Source organism: Miscanthus floridulus, chromosome 19 (genome assembly GCF_019320115.1).
Source record: "Miscanthus floridulus cultivar M001 chromosome 19, ASM1932011v1, whole genome shotgun sequence".
Lineage (NCBI taxonomy): Eukaryota > Viridiplantae > Streptophyta > Magnoliopsida > Poales > Poaceae > Miscanthus > Miscanthus floridulus.
Window position 1 is genome coordinate 100,440,790 of NC_089598.1, and position 23,205 is coordinate 100,463,994.

Genomic DNA, 23,205 nt, shown 5'->3' on the forward strand with positions numbered 1-23,205 from the left:
TGGTAGTATAATATTATTGCTCTACATATGAAGTCCTCCTTTCGGAATGCATCGTACATCTGCTCCCCATGCCTCCATAGCCTCTCCATTTCTTGCATCAAAGGCTTGAGGAACACGTCTATATCAATGCCTAGTTGTTTAGGGCCAAAAATAAGAATAGTGAGGAGAAGGTACTTTCTCTTCTGACACAACCATGTTGGGATGTTGTACATGGTCAAGATCACTAGCCATGTGCTATGGTCGCTCATCCTCTCATTAAAGGGATTCATTCCATCGGTGCTCAAGCCAAACCGTACATTCCTTGGGTCATCGCTGAATTCTTTGTGCTTCTCATCAAACATTTGCCACTGACTATAATCAGCCGGGTGTGCAATCTTATCATCATCCACCTTGCGCTCATCATCCCACCATGTCATGAGTGCGGCTTCTTTAGGGTTTAGGAAGATATGTCTCAAGCAGTCGGTCACTGGCAGGTACCATATTACCAAGGCACGAATTCTTCTCTGCTTTGCATCATTGCCTAATAGAGTGTCCTCTGGGGGCTGAGATTCTTGTACCACCTTTTTGGTACCCTTCTTATTCCTCTTTTTTCCCGTGGAGGCTTCGTCCCCACCATAAAGGTCACTGTTCTTGTACCGACTGACCCCACACCGGGGACATTTATCTAGTGACTTGAACGTTTCGCCATGGAAATGTATACAGTGGTTGGGGCATGCATGGATTTTTTCAACCCCCATTGTTAATGGACTTATGACCTTCTTCGCTTGGTATGTGTTGGTGGGAACTGAGTTTGGTTGTGGCAGCACCCATGACAGGAGATGCAATAGATCATTGAAACTACAGTCTGACCAGCTGTACTTAGCCTTCAGGATGAGCAGCTCATGCACAAAACATAGCAATGTCCAATGTGTCGGACATCCATTTTCAACACCATACACAGTCTCCTTCGATGCTTTTATCACCCTTTCCAAATTTTCTAGACCTTTCGGGCTATTTAGTAAAATCTCTGGTCCAAGGGCTCGAATCATGTCCTCTAAATCATCTTCATCCCCGACATGTGCTCCACCATCATTATTGGCCCCACCTTCATCGTTACCATCCCAACCACCAGCATCACCACCTTGTTTATTGCCAAACTCGAAATCCATTCGTGCATCAAGCTCTGCTGAATATTGGGACAGGGATTCTATGGTTTCGTCGTCGTATTCCTCCTCATCCTCGTCGTTAACAATAACCGTTTCACCATGATGAATCCATACTGTGTAGTCCTCAACAAATCCTCGTATAATCAAATGTGATCTGATGATAGTCATATCTGTCCATGCCATACAGTTCTTGCAATCTTTACAGGGACAAATAATTGTATCCTTATTCTCTTTCAATATCGTTGCATGCTTCTTTGCGGCTTCAATAAATTTATCCACCTCTTCACGGAAACCTGCTTTGAACCTTAACGAACCATACATCCAAGAGTTCCTGTACTCTATCTTTTACAACAACAAAACAAACATTACAGGACTACTTTTTTAGATATATATAAAAATGAATCAAATTAATAATTACTTGAGAATAATTGTATATACTTCAGATATATATGAATATAAATCTAATATAATTACATGAAGCATACAAACACACCATGGTAGAGGAAAATTAATTAATGGTTCATTTATCCATAATTAATTAAAATACATATTTATTGATTACAATAAACAATTTTAAAGACAACAATTAGCAACAATTATACTTTACCCAATATCTTTCATACAAACCTTAGTCCAAAATTATAAAAACAAAATTAATAAAAAAACCAAACCCTAGATCTAGATCTACATGCACATGAAACATGCATAAAACTAACTAATTGTTCACTAAAATCAAGAAACATGGACCAAATAAGGGTATGATCTTGTTCCCCTCCCTAAGTTACCCTAATACATTTGAAACTTGGGTCTAATTTGCTTCATAAGTAGCTCAAGCACCATAGAAGAGAGAGAAAAACAAAACTTTAATTACTCACTAACCAACCATTAAAACTACAAAAAAAACTGTGGAATAGCATTTTCTTACCTTCTACAACCTCTCCACCAAAGGATTTGAGACCAAAATCTTCCCCCCTAGTAAAGCAATTTTTGGGAGGTGCCCAAGGCCTCTCCACCTTTCTTTCACGGGTTGGAGTGAGTGACTCAAGGAGGAAAAAGGTGCTGCAGTAGTTTAATATGTGGGTCATTTATAGGAGCGGCTGGTGATTGAGCCGCCCCTACAAATGGCCCCCGTATAAATAGCTCCGATTTGTAGGGGCAGCTGGTGATTGAGCCACCCCTACAAATAGGAGCTATTTATACGGGGGCCATTTGTAGGGGCGGCTCAATCACCAGCCGCCCCTACAAATAGAAACGCTGGGGGCGGTTGGTGAGTGAGCTGCCCCTACAAATCAGACCCATTTGTAGGGGCAGCTCGTATCACTAGCCGCCCCTGCTGTTTCATTTGTAGGGGCGGCTGGTGTCTGGGCACCCGAGCACGGCACTATAGGGGCGGCTCCATCACCCGCCGCCCCTACAAAAATTTTGACCCGTTGCTAAAAATCATTTTTTACGTAGTGTCCGCAGCAGCTCTGTGATTTGTTTAATCCACACATGAAAATGCCAAGTTTGCCCTACTCGATTCGACAGCTAGCAATCCCGTACTAAAAATTCAGGCAGTAGATAAGAAGTTTGAATTTTGAGAGCTCCAATTTCTTCGCAAACCCACAATAGGTATATATAGCATGTATATCATATTTTATACTACTCCCTTCGTCCTAGAATACTTAATCTTATACTCTCTTTCCGTTTCAAATTATAAGTCACTTTAGACTTTTTTGGTAGATTGATTTTGCTATGTATCTAGACATATGTTATATCTAATATATAGTAAAATGGATATACCAAAAAATCAAAGCGACTTATAAAAGAGAACAGAGAGAGTATATTTTTTTTCAATACATCTCTATCTTTATTTCTAGAGGTACTTAGAGGACTTTTACTTTGAGCGGGTATATCTATTATACATCCAAAACGTCCACCATTACGGGAGTATCTCATAAATATGATTAGAAATACAGGACGACAAGCGCTCGGCCCGAGACCCACATCTGAATGCTCGCGTTGTAGTCTCCCGCGCTCGCACCAGCAATCCACGTCCGCGCTCGCACAAAAATAAACAACACGCCCTCGTCCGTGCCTAGGTTTCACATGCCCAAGCGGGGCCCGTGCCGCCTGTGCCGTCAGACCGCACACAGGGACCGCTCGCGTCCTCTCCACTTCTCATGCACATTGCAACATGTGCACTACACAATCTACTTTTAAAACATCCAAATACAACACTTGCAATATACGTGAAGACAAATGAAACACTTGAACACATGCTTCTGAAACACTTGCAAAAACACATGAAAAACACTTGAAAAACTGTTGCAAACATACGCAAGATAAAACACTTGCAGCATATGTGAAACGTATGCAACATCCAGATAAACACACTTGAAACAATACGTCCAAAAACACAGATGAAATATTGGGAACAGACCTTTGCAACATACATGTACAATCATTGCAACATATGCAATATTTTGATCTACTTTGGCAACATTCATCTGAAACAATTGCAAAATACCTATGAAACATCCGAAACACTTGAAAAACAGACACTTGCAACATGTGTTTTTAGCACATCGCAACATCTTGTTGCTTGCGAAATAGAGGCTCGTTGGTGTGTGGAGTTCACCAGAGGTAGCCGTACCGTCGCCACCATCGACCAGATGGATTCCGCCTAGTATGAGGCCGACGGCTCGACATGCAGCCCCCTACAGCCCCTGCAGCCGGCACTGCAGTCCCCACCACCATCAGATCTCTCGCCGCACAGTGGATCTGGTGGAAGGAGCAGCGAGACAACACTTTTTCATTACTTAAAACCTACTGCAATTTTGGCAAACTAGGGTACTTTATTTATGGCTAACTTAATTAACATATGGTGATGATCAACTTTATTCTATGTAACACCCTAAAATTTGCTTCTCTTGAAATAGAGCTAAAATGATTTAATTTTGTATTTTTATGCTCATAAAAACATGGGGAAATAATAAATTTTTATTAGATTAAAATTTATCTTAAGGTAGAAACGTGTTTGTTGCATTCATGTCGGTCGCACCTTGTGTTTCTATGTGCAAAATGTGTTTTTTTTTAAAAAATACGTTTAGGAGACGAATATCTATGTCTAGGAATTTTCCAGCTTCTTTTTAGAATTTAATTCCGACCTCCTTCACCTTAATATTTATGTTCCAAGTTCCCAACAATCTTTTCATGAGCTCCAAATATTTTATTTGGGTTTATCATGTTCCAAAGTGTCTCTGGGAATTTTCCCCAAATTTTTGGAGGTCTCGGAGTATTTTTCGTGGCTTAAATATCAATTCTGGACTTTTCTAGAATTATTTTATTTGCCAAATTAATTAATTTCAAAAATAAATAATATATCTCATTTTCCAACCAACTCTCAAAGCCCATGTGCAATAATCCTAATAAATCTCAAAGGCCCATGCATTTATTTACTAATGGGCTTTAATGATTATTTAGATCCATTAGTAAATGTGGAGGGTGAAACATCAATTAGTAACATATTGCTAGTTGATGTAGATGTGGGAAGTTTTTCACTCTATAAATATGTACCAACCCCTTGAGCAAAGCACACTAAAACTACCATAAGGGGAGCTCCTAGTTTGGGAAATCCCTCGTGTAGTAAATTAGATTTTTCTCCTCCTCTCGCCATCGCCGTCGCCGTCGCTCACTCGGTCGGTCGATCGGGGCCCGCGTGCATGTAGCACGCATGCTTCCATGCATCGCTCGCTCCGAATTTTTGTTTTTTAGCCCTTTTTTGAATTTTTCTCACAAATATACCCCTGGAGGTATGCTTTCAAAATCTAGACCCTTAGCTCGGCGCCATCGTTGGTGGCACCGAGCTTACATGTCTCAGCACCATAGATTTTGGCGCCTAGGTCTTGGGCTCGGTGTAGACATGGCGGTGACTTGGCAGGCACCTTGGCGCTGTAGATCTTGGCGCCGAGCTTGGCGCCGTGGCTATTGGTGCCAAGAACGGCGCCAAGATCTATGGCGCCGAGGTGGTGTTTTAACCCGGCGCTCAATCTTCCTGCCCAAGCCTTTTTCCTCTTCTTTCTCCTCCCTCTTGGGTTTTTTCTCTCCCCACTTCGCCCTACCTCACGAATCGGCATATTGGACCTTGGAAACTTTGATTTGATCCGTACATCTTTGAGAGCAAGGTATCCTCGCTCCCTCCTAGTTTTTTTTCAAGTCGATTCGGTATATATTAGTCAGATTTTTCAACTTAAGAATCATCATTACTTAGGGTTTCATGCAATTTTAATATTTATATTATACAACTGTAGGATGCCAAGGCATGGAAAAGCTACCAAACCAAGATAACCTCAGCGCACGTTGTTATGATATGGTTCATTGTTGTGGATCAAATGGGAAACCCAAGGTGTAGGGTTTAATGTTAATTGCTTTCGGTTCTTAGAACAAAAATAGCTAAATTGTAGTTATGGCCGGATGACTGGAAATGCCTTCGACCCATTGCCTCTACCTAGTGGTGTTCCAGTGCCCATGTGCTTTTGCAGCGATCCTTGCAAGGTAGCCAAGTCCGATGAAGAGGACACGTATAGGCAGAGGTATTGGATGTGTTCCAATTTTGTGTTTGAGCCTACACTTTGCAGGCGCCGTATTAACAAGATGGTGAGGAAATAATATTTGTGTCATATGACATCTTGCATGATTTTTTTGTTTTGTAACAATTGCATTTTTTGTAGACCCCTCCACCGCTCCGTGATTTTGAGCAGTGGATTGACACTGAGATCAAGCCTGAAGACAAGGAATGAATGCAGAACTATTACGGTGGAAGGTAGAGGACAAGGAGATGATGGAGAAGAGACATGAAGAGGAGGCTACAAAAAAGGAGCACAAGGAAGAGGAGGAAAGGAGGCGTGTTGCTGCGTATAGGGATGAGAGGGAGAAGAAGCTTGAGCGTGCACGTCGAGCGAAAGCAGCGATGGAGGAGAATCCCGATGCCCTGAGGAAGGGAAAGTGGCCTCGTTGCACTCAGTAGTTTCCATTACTTGCTAGTTCTATGGTTTATCCATGAACAATATTGTCTACTGTTGGACTTTTCATTGTGCTGTCACGTAATGCACTTTAAGTATGGGCATGCTTAGGTCATGTACTGCATTATTTAGTTTGTCGACACGTACTTCTAGTATTATTATGTTGTTTAATGTGTCATAGTATTGGACTTTTCATTATATAGTTGTTTTCATTATTTATGGTCATAATATTCAGTTTAATATTACGAATGTAGTGAAATATGATCATGTGCTGCAAACAAAACCTAACGAAGTAGGGCATTATATAATTCAACACACAAAACACATGAAATGGTATGTGAGAACATATACCAAACTAGGGTACAGAGGTCCTGAACTAAACCTAACATGCCTTAGGTAATTAAAGCGAACAACAAGCATAAGAAATGGCATGTGAGAACATGTACCAAACAAGGGTACATAGTTCCTTCGACTAAACCTAACATGCCTTAGGTAATTAAACCAAACAACAAACACATGGATGTGCCATGTGAATAAGATAGGGTCATCCTAGTAGTGTAGCCACATAGCAAATTGTGTTGCACCTTCTCCACAGTAGCCTCCCATTGTTGGTGGTGGTGGTGGCGGGGGTGACGGCGAAGGCCCCTTGTTCTTGTGATTAGGGCAGGTGCAATATGGATCATTGCAGAGTGCCTCATGTGAACTTGCACCATTGTCGCTGTCATTGTCTTTGTCTTCCTTGTACCCACTGCTAACTTCCCTTTGTAGATCAAAGATTTGGTCCTACAGGTAGTAGATGTACTGCTGATGCGGATAAATTGGTCGAGGATCGATCCACCTAGTGAACCCATAGTTTTCTTCGGACTCAGAAGACTATAATAAGTATGTCCTGTGAGTTGTAAGGGTATTCGAGAAATATATTTAACAAACAAAATGTAATAGCAATTATCCATGCTCGTGGGCATTTGAAGAAGCGACGGCCATGGCAATGTAGCTCCTCCCGAGCCCTTGCAACCAACTCACTAAATGAAGGCTTTTCATTGAATAACACAGGCACGCTTTGCATCTCAACAAACTCAACATATCCATAGCGATCTCTTTCCACGGTGCCTCCATGATATATGCTCACTAGGTTGTCTATCTAGTAGTTCAAACAAAAATTAAAATACAGTTCGTTTAGTCCAAAGTAGTTGCTATATAGTACCTCTCTAATAGATACTAACCAACTACACCCTAAATAACTATGTCACTAGCTATCTAACTATATTTGTCTAACTATATTTATCTCACTAACTAAATCAACTAGCTATCTAATAACTATATCTATGTACCTATGTCACTAGCTATTTAACTATATTTATCTAACTATATCTATCTCACTAACTAAATCACCTACCTGCATCACCAAATTTACTAGAAACTACCAAATAATCAATGTAGCACTACAATTCAAGCTAACTAAGTACCTACATTGCATATTCAAAAATTTTACCAGTCCAAGTCAATGCAACGATGCGACGCGGACGCGAACGACGGGACCGGAGCAGGACGGGGACGCGGAGGACGGGATCGACGGCGAGATCACGGCGCGCTGGGAGCAGGGGCTGTGTTGCGGCCGGGGTAATCAGAGGGAGCGCCTATGCGCGCGGCGGACGCGGCGAGCCAGGACGGACGAGGCGGCGCGGGCCGGGTGGGGCGGCGTGCGGCTGGCACGACAGGGACCGGCGCGGGAGCGGGTGTGGGGGCTGGCGCGGTGGTGCGGCAGCGCTGGCGGCGCCCTGGCTTGGGAGCGGTAGAGAGAGAGGAAGAGAGAAAGGAAGGGAGGGCCCATACGTAAGACAGGGCTTGGCGCCAATAACCACGGCGCCAAGCTTGGCGCCAAAATCTACGGCGCCAAGATCTACGACGCCAAGGTGCCTGCCAAGTCACCACCACGTCTGCGTCGAGCCCAAGACCTAGGCGCCAAAATCTATGGCGCCGAGACGTGTAAGCTCGGCGCCACCAACGATGGCACCGAGCTAAGGGTCTAGATTTTGAAAGTATACCCCCAAGGTCCGACAGCCATGGTCACCTTGCTCAGTAGCCTCCTGGTGTCCGAGATTATGATCAGTGAATATGTGACAGAACGAAGCATCCTACATGTGAGCTTAGAGCATCTCCAAGAGTTTCCTAAACCTCTCCCTAATTCTTGATTTTTAGAAAGATATGAAAAAAGCCCTCTTCAACAACTCATAATACAATCTCCTGATATTTTAGGAGTTGGGGAAAAAACCCATCGTCCGCGTAACTTTACGCACGGCAAACTCACGCGTATCCTCCGTGGCGCAAAGGTCGCGACGTTTTCTTCCTTCCCGCGCCCTTCCTTTGCCGCGGTTCTGTCGTCGTGCCATTGTTCTTCATCGAGGGCAGAGGATCTTCGCCGCCGCCGACCAAGGAAGAGCTAAAAACTCCATCGATCAACTGCTCCGTTCTGGTATTTTGCCGTTCGTTGGTCTTATCCACGCCGCCGCCGCCGTGGACGAGCTGATCGAGAAGGCGGACGGGTTCGTGGGCATGTTCCCGGAGCACAAGTACGAGATCGTTCGGCGGCTGTAGGAACGGAAGCACATCTGCGGGCACCTGCGCTGAAGAAGGCGGACATCGGGATCGGGTGGCGGACGCGAGACGGACGCGGCGCGGGGCGCGTCGGACATCGTGCTCACGGAGCCCGGCCTGAGCGTCATCATCAGCGCCATGCTGACGAGCCGCGCCATCTTCCAGCGGATGAAGAACTACACCATCTACGCGCCATCTTCCTCTGCTGCTAGCTTGTCTTAGGTGGCCGGCAGCCAGCAGCTTTTTTTTGCATTGGACTACTTGCCTGCTGCATGGTACTGTGCTACTGCTTGCCTGCATGCTAGTGTGCTCTGCTGATGGCCGCTTCATGGTACTGTCCTCTGCTGATGGTTGCTGATGGTACTGAACTGCTACTGGCCGGCAAATACTGCTGCTCCGCTGATGGCTAGTTGCCTGACTAGTGACCGGCGGCCTGTGGCAGGTCGGGAGGTATGGTCGGCCTGCTGGGAGGTGCCGCCAGTCTGTGGCTGGTAGGTGGTGGCCACGGCCGGTTGGAACTGCACGGCGCTAGGGCACGACGAAGGAAGAAGGAGCGACGGCGGCCTCGAAGACTCTCGCACGGAAAAAAATGCCGAAAAAGAAAAAACTCAAGTGGACCAAATTTTCATTTTTTTAAGAGTGGAATATTAGGTACTATTGGAGATGAGCTTCTTTTTTTCTCTTAATATATTTTTAGGAGTTGGGAAATATAGTGTTTTTAGGTGGAAAGTTTAGGAAACTCTTGGAGATGCTCTTAGGGTGATTGTCATGGTGCTTCAACATATTCCGGTACCTCCCATGCCGATCCAATGTTATGTCAGGAAAATAAAAACACAGAAGGACAAATAATAATGTACTAATATGGCTGCAAACATATAGTATGGTCTACTATTACCACTCATCATAATATCACACAAGTCTACTTCTACATGAATCCGATCCATGCTACCATTGCAATGGGGTAGAAGAGGAGGAAGACCATGCATGTAAGAAACCTCGAAATTTGGAATCCACTTATTAGCTCTAGGGATTTATATTGTAAGATTGAGCTCTGTGTGCACAGCTATATATCTATCACTTGTGGCATTGTAGGAAGGGAGGGAAAGGAAGTGAAGGCTATATATTCTATATAATATATGGAGATGGCAGCTTCAAGGCTTATAATGTCTTGGTATGCTGTGACTTCAGACTAAGAGGAGAGAGCAGCACGGCAACATATACAGAGAAACCAATCATGTACCAACAGTGCCCCCTCCATTGGAAAACAATGCTCGATCTTGATGCTGCAGTGTTCTTTCATAAATGTTCCATTTCTTTATATATGATCCAACTATGTGATCCATTGAAATCTTTCATTTCTTTGAAGGTTTTAGAATAACTCCTGAAAAATTAAATTATAAGAAAAGTCTGATGCAATGGTTTTGGCAACTTTTGCTTCATTTATACAGCCTGTTCGCTTACAGCCAGCCAAAAGTGTTTTCCTCTCACAAGAAATCAGCACTAGCCGGGCTTATCAGTCTAGAAACCAACCAGCGAATAGGCTGATACTTCCAGGAGACACTACTACGGACAACATTTTCACCGTGGGTCGGTAACATTTTTGCTATTTGTTTTGGCCCGATTTGTGATTCCTGGAAATGATTATCACCGCCGGTTGGTAAAAGAACTGGCTGTGATGACCATGGTTACCACCTCCCACATTCACCACCGGTTTGTAACCGCCATCACACTGGCTGTGATGGGGGTTACAAACCTATGGTGATGAATATTACGTAGTACTTAGAACTCTATCCACCATCTGCATCTCAAATTATTTTTCTAGAAGCTTTAGGTGTTATCGAATGTGTTTTTATGTCAACTGCAACTCGGGGGATTTAATTTTCATCTGATTTTCATGTTTACCTTGAAGGGGTTTGTATGTCTGGAAGCGAGTTCATAGCTAGGGGTAAAAATTCAGCAGACATATCTATATATGTTCCTTTAGGAATTTTGTATAATCTGAAAATGAAGGTTGTGAGAACCTTTATGCTACTAGTTGGAAGATATTAATATACACTCTCAACCTGTCCATGAATATGTACATAAAGGATTATATATAACTAGTGTCAGGGCGCGCGCATTCGCGCGCCCGGGGATAAGTGTGGGTGCAGAATGTGCCGTGAAGCAGCCGGATAATGTGGTTTGGTCTATTTATATAGATTACCGAAAGGCATGCCTATAACCAGCATGGTAGGGCATCAGAGCATTATACAAGCAAGGTTCACATAAATAGTATGGTGGATCATATACTAAATATTACACAGTTCTGTTTAGTACTAAACATACAAGACTCAGAAGTTCACTACATGTTGCAATGTACATAGGGAACAGTTGTCTTTAGCACTAAACACACAAGACTCAGAAGTTAGGTATGTAAAGTCGCGCGCCAATGTTGAGTCATCTTGCGAAAACTAAAAAGGCAAATGTTGGAATGGAACATGGAGGCCCATGTAAACTGAGGCACTCCATGGAATTGAGCGAAGGAAAACATGTAGAATTAGATACGATCGGATATGTAAGCCAAATAGGTTGGCAGTAGTAGCGGCAGACGGCATGGTTTTGGCATAGCTGGAATTGGAACCATATGTATCAAACTATCAACCTGCAGGAACCACAATCAAACAGTTGTAATATGAGCAGAGGATACATAAATTGTTCTAAGTCAACCAAATGTAGCAAATGCAGTGGACATAGGCCATGGACAGGCCTCTGGGTGTTAAAATAAACAGGAAGCATTCATCCATAGAAGAAGGGTATTGTGTGGCAAAAAAAAAGAAAAAGAATTTGGCTTGGAAGCAAAATAGAAGTGCTAGATGTAAATAATAGAAGGCAAGATAAAGTGCTGTACACTTAACATCTAGTCGTTCAGCAGCTATAGCGGATAAAGGGGACAATTTCCTACAAACTCAGGTATTTCTTGGTGCTTTCTTAAATAATTGATAAACAGTAACGCATTTTGGTAAAAAAAATGGCATGCAAAATTAAGCAAAGCAAGTCACTACCTGCAGCACAATTAATAGTAGTGCCTTTTTTCACTCACTGTGCTGTGGCCATTCATAACTGAACATCTAAGAAGTAAAAATGAGGGAGCAAGAGAGATTGTGCCAGTTTATGCAGGTTTTGTTTAGTGTTTAATAACAGGTTGTGTTCAGGAGGACACATGCAGCCAAGCCAATTTATTCAATCAGACTTGAATGTACAGAAGTCATCATGAAATAGATATGAAGAAGCAGGCAGCCATACCTTACAAATAAACTGCCAATCAAATTATATGTGAACCAGAAACGAGATCCGTCAGATCAGATACTCTTTCTCCAACTGTTCAGCTGTCGCTGTATATCACCAGTGGATTGCTGAAATGGGCTATGTAGATAAGTCTGGAACCAATGAAAAGAAATTGCAGCACCTAGATCATAGTAATTGAATTTAAATTTATTCAAAAAGTTAGACGTCGACAATTTCTCAGATTGAGGTTTGGCCCCAACATTTATGAAAGCAGAGATGATAGACATTGTAAGATGTAAATTGAGGTGGCTAGCTGTATGAATGGGAACTCATTCTATAGAATCCAGAGCACTAAAAGAAGCCTCTGAAGATATAGTAGCAGGTATGTATCAGTATAAAAATTGTCAAGTTCCCATTTGTCATAGCCTTTCTTTAAACACGTAGGGGAATAGAACCTGTTTTTTTTCTAATAAAAACAAACACTTGTAGCTATACATCATCATAGGGAATGTGAGTGATAGGTGGCCTTGACATTCTAATGGCAAAGGCCCAATACCTATTTAACTCGATCATATAAGCTGAGAGATTTGGCGCCTAAAAGTATACTCGACTAAACAGAAACCACCTGATGCATGAACTTTAGGCATCTTCAGGCCACCTCTCGAGCCGTTGTTGAAGGTTAGTTCATACTAAAACGATGCCTTTTTAAGGAGATCACAGCTTAACACTATATGTAACCATTCAAAACGCATCGGTACACTTGTAGTTGTTATTGGTAGCCACTGAACCAAAATCTGCTAGCATAGGAAACCTGGCATAGAAATGGTTATTTCAGTCCTAATTCATTAGTGTCACTCTACAAAGCTTATGAAATCAAAGCACGCTGACCAGAAAAATAAATGTGAAGCTTTGGGTCCTATTGTTAAAAATTGCATATTGATACTTAGTAACTGAGCAAATTTATATGTTTCCTAATTAACTCCAAACACCTCTGACAAACATTATTGTACATATAAAAATGATTGGAGATGCCAAGAGCTAGAACCAAGACTTTAAAAGGTTCAATTGAAGAACATGCATTATCTTTTCCTAGTTAATAAGATTAGAGTCTTGAAAGTGAAAAATGGCAGGCATGATACACATAACAAAATGCTTGATCTATGTCTGAATGAGGTATACTACCGAAGCACAGATCAAAATGTGAAGCTTCATTATTTGAGCATACCATTTCGCTCCAGGTAGGTTTATAAAAATAAGATCGTCATGGTCAACTTAAATCACTTTGTGAGACCTAGCTGTAGCTGGCACGTCTTTCTGTGTTAGTCATTAGTCAATGACGATGATGGATCAGTTCACCCAAATTACTATCTTGGAAAAACTATAGTAGGATGTACAAATCGACATGCAAAGGAATGAAACAAGGCCAAATCTAAACGACAATCTTGCTTGTCATTACCTAAGCAGTGTAGCAGTCAAATAATTGATAACGAAATAATTTATGTACTATGCTTTAAAACATATCAGATCATACAGGAAAGGGCCAACAATTCATGGCCATAAGTTGTGAAGTGTAATTATGTGACACACATAACAAATTGCTTTATGTATGTCTGAATGAGGTATATTACTGGAGCATGGAGCCAAATCTGAAGCTTCATTATTTGAGTGTATTATTTCGCTTTAGGTAGGTAAAAAATAAGATAATCATGATCAATCTGAATCATTTTGTGAGACCTAGCTGATGCTGGACTGTAACAATTCAATATTATTGTTTGAGCATGATCTAACCTGAATTTGGCTGTAATTTGTTGTAGAAAGCAGGTCCTTTTGCGGTAGTCAACGACAACGATTGATCGCCTCACCCAAAGTATCATCTAGATAAACTATAGTAGAGGACGTACAAATCAGCCTGCAAAAGCATGAAACAAGGCTAAATACAAACAACGATCTCGCTCGTCAATACTTAAGCAATATAGCAGTCTAGCAATCAATATCGAAATTATATGTGCATTGCGCTTTGAAACTTATCAGATCATATGGGAGAATGTCAACAGTTTATCAGATCATATAAACTATGAACTTTTTATATAGATTCATAGTTTAAACCAACACGGCTGTGCATAGTCATTGTTGGCACCGTAGTGAACCATCGAAACGGTCCAATTGGAATAGACTGCTTCTCAAGAAGATGGAAGCTAATTGCTTGATGATCCAATTTTTCATTCACAGCAGCATCATGTAAGCAAGTGTTTTTATTGCAGATTTAGTTAATTTGGAGGAACAACAAAATGAGCTAATAATCTGAGCATCTAAAAAATCTCCGAGCAAGGTTTCTACCAGAACCTGCAGTAATGACAATAGCTTAATCTATATTGGCCTTGCCATTGTAAAGGAACAACCAATCTAAGCAATATAGCAGTCTAGCAATCAATATCGAAATTATATGTGCATTGCGCTTCGAAACTTATCAGATCATATGGGAGAATGTCAACAGTTTATCAGATCATATAAACTATGAACTTTTTATATAGATGCATAGTTTAAACCAACACGGCTGTGCATAGTCATTGTTGGCACCGTAGTGAACCATCGAAACGGTCCAATTGGAATAGACTGCTTCTCAAGAAGATGGAAGCTAATTGCTTGATGATCCAATTTTTCATTCACAGCAGCATCATGTAAGAAAGTGTTTTTATTGCAGATTTAGTTAATTTGGAGGAACAACAAAATGAGCTAATAATCTGAGCATCTAAAAAAATCTCCAAGCAAGGTTTCTACCAGGACCTGCAGTAATGACAATAGCTTAATCTATATTGGCCTTGGCATTGTAAAGGAACAACCAATCTTCAAATGAACTGCAACCAATCCATCGGTAGTTGTGAGTTTTGAACATTTGTTACTAAACGGAATGCATTATTGCTAGCTAAAAAGATATGATGATTATATACGAATTCAAATAGCATTTGCAGGTAGGGAAAAATATACCAGGCCAAAGCGTGGCAAGGCAACAGGTAGTGCCTTTGACTTTGTCCGCAGTGCCAATCCTGTAAAAAGATTTGTTACAAACTCACTCCAAAACTATGAATCTTGACTCTCTAAGGAAAACTCTGTGCACTGCAAAACTGTACAAACGGCAAAGCACTATTCTCAATATTGAACATGTATGAAATCAAACTTGAACCCACCAAAATAAATATGAATCACGGATGAAACCATGAACTAACCAAATTGAGACAATATGATAGGAATGAACCTGAAAATATGTGCTGAATCTTTTTTACCTGTGCTGCCCAGGCACTTGATGAACCTAAAAATATGGACAGGACGACATTGACCTTCATTAACATAATGAACTGATGTGTATGAAAAGAACTATAGAAATAATGTTTGTGGTCCAATAATAAAAAATAGTAACATGGAGACAATCGTAGATAAGAGTCCCAACTTTTTTAAGCAACTGCAATGGACTAAATAGCTGATCGATTGGAGTTGAACCTCTTTTTTGTGTGTAGGACCAGTAATTATTGGAATTGCCTGCGCTTGAAATTGCTTCTCATTCTCATAGTGCGAAATGTACTTAGACTCAAATATTTTAGAATTGTAGATGGTACCATATATTCGAACTTCAAAGAACCACTATATATGCATATACCTTGTTTGAGCAGAGTAGCTAAAATGTAAAAAAGAGCTTATAGTCTGAGTTAGATGAAGCGTACCCTGGAAAACAAAGGAAGGAATATACACCTCTTTAACACTGGAAAACAAAGGAAGGAAAATACACCTCTTTAAGGAGCCTAGCTGAAATCTAAAAGAAATATGAGCCTAGTTGAAATCTGAAGGAAATATATAGAAATAATAACATTGTGTAACACGTAACCAGAAATAACATTGTGAAAAAGGAAAAGAAAACAAATAACAACAGAAGGAGGAGGCATGCAAGAAAGATACCGCACATAAAGTATTCATATTGTGCCTACATAGCACATCACAATTTATCTACATGTGAGCTGCATAGACAATAATAAATAGGCACAATAAGTTAAATTGTTAAGTAAACAAACAGACCTCTCAAATAGTGGTGGAATCATGAATCCAACCTGAATAAAATAGTTTGAAATAGTAATCGAATCATGAATCCAACCTACATGAATCCAACCTACATAAAACAGGTAGTCAACCTAAACAAATAGTACACAAAAATGGCTGCTAGGGATTCATTGAACAAAACACACCGCATCCATCCAATCAAAGATCCCATAGCCGAAAACATTTAGGGTGACGTGGATGTGTGTTTCTGCAAGGATCTCTACAGTAAAGAGAGACAATGTATCTTCACCTAGTTCATGTCGTAGGCCTCCCATGTAAAAAAGTAGCACAACTCAACTATACAAATTAACAAATCAAGACATACCTAGGGTTTCCTGTAGCACAACAAGACACGCGGAGGACAGGGAGGAGGCGGCGGCGCTAGGAAGCAGCGACGCCGACGGGATGGAGATGGGAGAGGCGCCACCAGGAAGCAGCTACGTAGGCGGGATGGAGGTGGGAGAGGCGCCACCCCGCTCGTGTGCAGCGGCGGCCGTTGGCGTGACCGCGGCGGGAGAGGCAGCGAGCAAAGAGACAGGGAGAGAGGAGGAGGAGGGCACGACGTGGGAGAAGGGAGGAAGAGGACGGCGTGGGTGGAGAGGAGGAGGCCGCTGCCGCCGCCACCGCCCTGCGCTGTCGGCGCCGTCGCCCGTGACCGCGTCCGTGGAGAGGGAGAAGCGGACCGTGAGAGAGAGGAAGAGTAAAGAATAATCTGGATAGAGAAGTAGAAGCCGTGTATATATTTGTTTCACCGGATTCGGATCAAAAGTTAAAGAAGCGGAAGAGAAGCCGAAGATAAGGTGAGAAGCAGGACGAGAAGCTACTTCGCTGGGAAGCCGCTTCAATAAATCTAGACCGTCCAATCGAAAATCCAATGGCCAAAAATATTTTGGGCAGCGGAAGAGAAGCCGAAGATAAGGTGAGAAGCAGGACGAGAAGCTACTTCGCTGGGAAGCCGCTTCAATAAATCTAGACCGTCCAATCGAAAATCCAATGGCCAAAAATATTTTGGGCAACGTGGACGGTGCTCCTGCTCGAGGAGCAGGCCACCCTTGTCTGGGTAAGGTGAGAAGCAGGACGAGAAGCTACTTCGCTGGGAAGCCGCTTCAATAAATCTAGACCGTCCAATCGAAAATCCAATGGCCAAAAATATTTTGGGCAACGTGGACGGTGCTCCTGCTCGAGGAGCAGGCCACCCTTGTCTGGGTAAATTCAAACTATTCTATCTATATTTGACCAAGAGCGTAAGAGGTCAATTATGAAACATATTTTCAAAATTAATTTCTATGGTGTAGTAGGTGTCGATACTCTTTTCACTTCTCTAGAAACTTGATTAAACTTAGGATAGTTTGACATATCAGAATATTAGATGAAAAGGATCATTGATAGTATAAGCCGACCGAACCACTAAATTAAATGAAAAGGATCATTGATAGGGTACTGTGCAAGTGCTCATGGTTGGAACTCACGTAAGCTCCTTTCTGATGTTGTGCTTCGTCCCCAGACAGAAGACCCTATGATGGGAGCAAAACAACAATGGTGTCCCCTGCTTCTCCATGGCAACATGTCTCCTGCACCTTTGCATATCCCAGTACCTTCCATTCCATACAGTGTGTCGACGAAGGCAACAGCTTCTCCAAATTTTGTGGTTGATGGATCAACATGGTCTGAGACAAGACCAAAAAAGAGAGGACGTGCAAAGCGCATGTGTTTTTTTTAATCTAATCAATATAAACCACTGTAGAGATCTCCCCCACATTATTTTTGGGTAAAAAAAAAGAGTATAGCTAAATAACACTCGGGTGTTTGGTCACCTCTCAACACACGAATTCTTGGCCACACGATCTGACTGTGTCAGCTGCGCTCCCATCTCTGCCTCAGGCGACGGCGCCGTGTGCAGCTCCCCAGGCCGGATTAGCAACAGGCAGCCAGGCCGGCCCTCCACAGCCGCCCCCAGGCCGGATCTCCGCTGCAGCCCCCGCCGAGCCCAGGCCAGACCTCCGCCGCTGCCCCTGTGTCGCCCCCAGGCCGGCCCTCCGCCACCCCTGCAAGGCCGGCCGCGGCTCCCCAGGCCGAGCCCACGCGCCGCCGGCCCTGACCGGCACCAATAGGCCCCCACGGCATGGTGCTTGCTCTGCTCGGCAATTTGTCTAAAGAATTTGTAATTTCTTTATGAAATTTGTTTACAATTTGTGAACAATTTGACATATATCTCTATGATATCTGCAATCCATAGAAATAATTTATATTTTTTTCTGAAACATTTGGCATATATTTCTCTGAGATCTGCAGTCTCTTAAATTACATCACTATGTCCAATAAATTACACTGAATAAATCAGTCTAAATATAGTAATAAGACAGTGTAAATATAGTTAAAAGACAATGTAAAAGCATGTAAACAAATCAGATGCCAGAAGTTTCTAAAACACTTAGTTGTTGGCTAGACAGACTAAAGAAAAACATGGTCTGAGACTGCACCTTCAAGCATCAGTTTGCTGGTCCAGGGTATATATATCACAAAACGTCAGGTTATGAGAACCTCGCATCTGGCATGAACTCCACTAACATTCTGTGAGTTGGGACATCCTCCAAAGAGTCTTCTAATGATGGGAGGAGAAATGAGGATAGCATGGCCCTAGAGAGATGAGCCCAGCTTGCACCAACTCTGCAAGTACTGGTGCAAAAAGCCAAGGCCATGTTCGCTTGAACTTATCAGTCGGCTTAGTATTTTTCTCTCACAACAAAACAGCTTCAGTCGACTTATCAGCTGAACAGAGCCCAAAAATGCAGATTAAATAAAGGCTAGCCACGTGGAGTCAGTTCATAATTAATCCGCAGATCAAAATGGAGTACCGAAGAGCAGGGCAGACCAACAAGCATCACATGAATCAGGGAGCAAGACCGTTACACGATTCTGTTTTAAGATGCACTCCAGCATGTAGCGGCCCAAGCTGTAGTGCGTGGCACACCAAGGATTTGGCCATATATAGGGTATCTGGGTACGCTGCCCTAAAATTTTCACATACAATTTGGTAAAATCTATTTAGCAATTGGGTAAATAATGGTAAATTTTACCTGTAATTAGGTATACAAGGACTAAATAATAAAATAGTTCAAATTAAAGCAGATCACAATATATGCCACGCGTTTGGCCTATGGTTTCTATAGGACGTCAGCGAATGCGTGATATCACCTTTGTGCAATAAAACTAATGTCTGCAGCCAAGCTATTGAAATCGGTCTTGTTGCATTGAATCTTATTGTGACATTGGTTATTAAAATAGGAAGAGTATACTAATGTAGTATGGATGGATTGAGTAATCTTATTTGCAGTTGTTCATAGTCTATTCTTCACAAAAAAAAATGTTCTTCTTAGACAACAACACAAGGTGATCGAAAGCATTTGATCATAACTTAGTGGATACCACCAGTGGTTAAATTGGTCCTTCCATAGAATATCAAGAACCCTTTTTCCCATTGGCCCATCAAAGATTACTGTTGCTGAGTTTGAGACTCAAGCATTGGCGGACTGAAGCCAACCACTGGCTCCTTCACCAGCTCTACCTTGCTCTCCCCTCAAAAAAAAAAAAGCTCTACCTTGCTTTACTGAACCAGGGCACCAGACAGCCGCCAGCCAAGTCACAACAGGGAACAGGCCATGTGGAGCCTGCTTTGGATCTTGAATTGCAGACGCCTAAGCAACCAAAAGTTTTTCATGACGGCCTGAGGCGGGCTACATATCTAGGAATGCAAGCGGCGCAGGTTCAGCCGCCAGCCCGCAAGAACCTAGGATCTCGCACCTCTGTAAGTCCCCATACCTCCCATGCCGATTGCAACTATTTAAGATAGAAAAGATATATAGGACGCAAAGAGTAATCTCTCCTATTGGTGCACACATAATCACCCCTTTCATGCGCTATTGCTCTCCATTGCTAATGTGGTGGAGCTTATATATCATAGAACTAGATAGAGAAGACAAAAACACATAAATGATGGCCATAGTCATACGTAGCTTTGTATATTTTGGTTCCAGTTCTTGGCTTTATTTACTCTAGTACAGGAGTACATTCGGCTCATGCATTATTGTATTAATTTTTCTGGTACCATTTTAGCAGTTGGGTAAATAATGGTAAATTGTACCCTGTAATAATTAGGTATACAAGGACTAAATAATATAATAGTCCAAATTAAAGAAGATCACAATATATGTACTCGTTTGGTCTATGCTTTCTATAAGACGTGAAAGAATCAATAGTTTTGAGCATCTCAGCAAATGCGGGATCTCACATTTGTGCAATTAAACTAATGGCTGCAGCCAAGCTAATAAAGTCTTCTTGCATAGAATCTGGTGCCATTGGTTATTAAAAATAGGATGTGTATACTAACGTAGCAAGGAAGATGGATTATTGAGTAATCTTATTTACAATTATCCATAGAGGATTCCAAAAAAAATGTTCATAGACTACAACACAAGGTGAAAGCATTTGATCCTAACTTGGACTACCTCGCGTGGCTATTTTTTGGAAAATGGAAAAATCCTGGCTCATGTCTTACAATGTTGTCAGCTTATTCGTTGACATTATTCGCTCACATTACAATGAGGACTACCTTCCGTGGTTATGCAAGGAACAATTACTAGAGCCCGAGCAACTAAATCTCACCTGATATATTATCATAAGGACTGAGTTACTTCGACCTAATGGAAGATCGAGCACCCCTTTTCCCATCAAGTGGCCCATCCAGGACTACTAGTGTGGAGTCCGAGACTCAAACAATGGCGGACAGGAAGCCAACCACAGGCTCCTGCTACTTCTGCTACGCACGGTTCACAATGTCTGCATGGGAACACGTCTACTGCACCTTTGGATATCTTGTACCTTCCATGCCGAGCTGTGTAGAGATGAAGGCAACAATTTCTCTAAACTTCGTGGTTGATGGAATGGATCAACATGGCCTGAAACTGCATCTACAAGAATTATGCTGGTGATAGGTAGCACAAGACGACAGTTGGCAGGCAGGTGATCAGAGATATCTAAGGAGGGCATGGAGCATGGACGCAGAGCTAGTGGTGCAGATAATGCGGATTAAATTAAGGCTAGGCTCATGGAGTTGCCTCATCATACATAAATCAAAGTAGAAAGAAGTACAGGAGAGGAAAGTAGACCAGTAAGTGTAACATTACTCATTTACACGTCTCTGTTTTGAGAAGTACTGCAGCCATCCAGCAACTAGCGCCCCAGGTCAACGCCACCATGGCTCCCGTTCTCCTTCATCTCCATTCATCTCATAGGCGGTGCAGAGCATAGGTGGCCATCTTGGGTAAATCACCTCCCAAGGTGATTGAAGGAGCTAAAACGAATAAGTTAGGAATTAAACAAGATTTCCTTTAATAAAATAATAGATTAAATCTAACCTTGAATTTTAAAAGTTGAAAACATGCTTAACAGTAGTATGAACATGTAGATTACTTAATTACGAGCCTAACGCAAGTTGAACGGATCAAATCGAAGTTAAAACGGAGAAGATATTGCCTAAAGAAGGTAGTGGCAGTTTTGTAAATAAATGAAACTTAATTTCCGAATTTAAAATAATTAAAACCTGATTTTCAATCTGCCTAAGGACTGCGGATACAATTTAAAGAGAACGCAGGGGCTCTTTAGAATAAATGCAGGGACGACGGGTTAAGATCCAAATAATTATAAGGGTCTTTTCGCAAAACGACAGGCGAAGGGGTAAGTTCTAATCTCGGCCCTTGATTTTGGATCGGACGGTTGGAAATAAACCAGAGAGAGCGGACATCGAGGTCGGCGGCGAGCTCCGACGGCGGCACCATGGCCGGAGGCGGGCGGCGCACATGGGATATGACCTATGGACCATGGGAAAACAAACCGAAGACACCGGGAGAGAGAGGAGAGCAAGGCGAACTCGACTAAGTAGCTTACCACGGCGTGAAACGAACGAGAGCGGCGAGGTGTTCGGCGAGGCGGGCGGTGATGGCGGCAGTGCTAGGGTTGCGGCGACTGGTGCAATACGAGGGCGGCGGCTGACGCTTTAAGGCTAGATGAGGGCGGCGCAACGCAGGGGCGCTATTTATGGGGTGGGGAGCCTTGGCGCACATGGCAAAGAAGGAGGTGTGACGGTCGTGGACTCCGGGGCAGCGCGGAGTCGGGCAGCGACGGTCGTGACTGACGCGGATACGCGCGGGAGGTTGAAGAACGACGCTAACGAGTGGGGCCGGTTGGTCAGCGACTCAGGGCGCGGGAGAGGAACGACGCGGGCGCGCTGCTGGGCCGCTGCGGAGAAGCGGAGGCCGCGCGGGCGAAGCTGGGCCGACGCTTGGGCCAACAGGCCGAAAAGAGAAGGGGAGAGAGAAAAATCCCGGATGGGTAACAGATGGCTATGGTAATGACGACTTTGCTGAGGATTACTAGACTTGTGGTCAACTAGTTGACGCCCTATGATATGGAGCTTCCGCGAGAGATTTTTCTTTATACTTCCGCTGCATTTATGTGAAGACTATGTCTTATTATTCGTGATGTAATAAACACTTGTGATGATACTATTTATAATTTATCGGCTTATGTGTGTGACTGATCTCTGGGCGCACATAAGATTTTACATCCTATTTTATCCTTAAAATCGGGTGTGACAATCATCCTCCCTCTCTCTAGGATCCGACCTCCCCTTATATGTCGAGATAGGTCAGGTACATGGCGGTTTAGGGGAGTTTAGCCTATGGTATACATGCTCCGGAGTCCAGGAGGGTCTTCAAGCGGCGTGGATGGACCTTGGCGTTGTCGTGGAGCCGAAGAAGCTCTAGGCGTTGTCCGACTGCTCTGTTCTGACACGCTAAGTGTCAGGCTCTATTGGCTTGAACCGGCTTACACCAGGTGCACCTTCTGGAGGCTTCTTGGTGGTGAAGGCATCCGACTTGAGGGGCCAATGAGTGGGTCTGGAAGCCCCCGAGTCCCTGAAGCCGTAGGGGGGATTTGTCCCCTTGTGTCACGCGCCCGTGCATGACCCTATCGGAGGAGCGGTTGACAGCGCCACGCCTGCTGGGCAGCGCTAGGGAGCCCCGAGCCATGGATGCTCGGGGAGCTTGTCTCTAGCC